The sequence below is a fragment of the Canis aureus genome, chromosome 6, assembly GCF_053574225.1.
Source record: "Canis aureus isolate CA01 chromosome 6, VMU_Caureus_v.1.0, whole genome shotgun sequence".
NCBI lineage: Eukaryota > Metazoa > Chordata > Mammalia > Carnivora > Canidae > Canis > Canis aureus.
The window spans coordinates 22,457,506-22,459,170 of NC_135616.1; the positions used below are offsets into that span (position 1 = coordinate 22,457,506).

Sequence of the window (1,665 nt, forward strand, 5' to 3'; positions counted from 1 at the left end):
AATGATTATTCTTGGATTATGGATAATTATAACTTTCTTCATTGCAATTTGTGTGTAATAGCTATGAAAGTGTGTTAAGTTTAATGTCAGAAGAAAAAAATTATTTATGAAAAATAAGGTTAATAATAATACCCTTACCAAACATCTTTGACATCAAAATGACTGCATCAGAGAAAATGGTGGCTCCAGCAGCAGGAGGTCTTAGGATGCAAGCTGTGGGCACACTGAGACTGGTTGTGGGAGCCTCTACCAGCTGGGGGCGACAACCTTTGGATGGCCCATACGTGCAGAGTGATCAGAGGCTCCGAGTTCCTAGGGCAGCACCTGGTGGAGCAGTTTCTGGCAAGAGGCCACACTGTCAATGTATTTGATATGCAGTAAGGGTCCGACATTCCTTCGGAGTCTTCTATAGCCAACCGGATCTGTACCCAATTCTGAAAGGTATAAGCTCTGTTGTCCACTGTGTGTCGCCCTCACCATCTAGTAACAACAAAAAACTCTTTTACATAGTGAATTATATTGGCACCAAGAATAGCAATGAAACTTGCAAAGAGGCTGGGGTTCAGAAACTCATTTTAATTAGTAGTGCCAGTATCATCTTTGAGGGTGTCAATCAAAATTGGAACTGAAGACCATCTATTTGCCGTGAAGCCCATAGACTACTATGTGGAGACAAAAAATCTTATAGGAGTGAGCAGTCCTGGGGGCAATGACCCAGAGAGACATTTCTTAACCATGGCCGTCTGCCCTTATGGCATTTTAGGTACAAGGAACCCTAGCTGGCCCCCATCCTCATTTAGGCATCCAGGAAAGGCAAGATGAAGTTTGTGATTGGAAATGGGGAGAATTTGGTGGACTTCACCTTTGTGGACAAGGTGCACCGACACATCCTAGCGGCAGAGCACCTCTCCTGAGATGTGGCCATGAGTGAGAAAGCTCCCAGGTACCACATTTCCTACAGTGTGGCCGTGGCAACCAGTTCTATAATCCAACTGCAGCCCACTTTCCAACCAATGTGGGTCTCACTGGATGGTACATTCACGATTACAGCTGTGAAAGGACCAAAAAGGTCATGGACCCCCAGCCACTGGTCACGATGCAAGATGCCATAGAAAGAACCATGCAGAGTTTTCACCAACCGGGGAAGGTCGAGTGAGGCACCCCAAGACTGAGCTCTCTCCATGTATCATCCCCTGGCTGCTAACTCTTCCCTGAGGACCAGCAAACAAATCTCCTTCAAGTGAATTTCTTCTGAGCTTCAATCTAGTCCTGTAGTTAGATGAGAACACACCCAGCTCTTCCACAAAGGTAGAGAAACAACAGGCATTTTTCCCTTAGTAGGATTCGATTTCTATTTCTTAAAGCAGGCAGCTTCATATTGTTTGTGTTCTCTCCTTCCCTACCTATCTCCCTTCCTCCTTCCACCTCTCCCTCTCTCCCACCCCTCCTGTCTCCTGGATTACTTATCTTTCCAATGTCCCTGTATATAATGAAGGATGCTGTAGGGAAGAAACAACTCATTTGCTAATTGATGATGGAAAACCAAATTTACTTCCATGCAAACTGATACTAGAAGAGGGTCAAAGACTGTTCAAGGAGTCACATATTACAAATATCCTAGAAGAAAAGTAGAAGCTATAAACACATGGTGAAACTTCAAATGTA

General features: G+C 44.3%; 1 pseudogene; it reads left to right on the forward strand.

Moving 5' to 3' along the window:
• The first annotated feature begins 273 nt into the window (after nucleotides 1–273).
• LOC144315356 (sterol-4-alpha-carboxylate 3-dehydrogenase, decarboxylating pseudogene) lies at nucleotides 274–1,156 on the forward strand (annotated as a pseudogene).
• The last annotated feature ends 509 nt before the right edge of the window (nucleotides 1,157–1,665 follow it).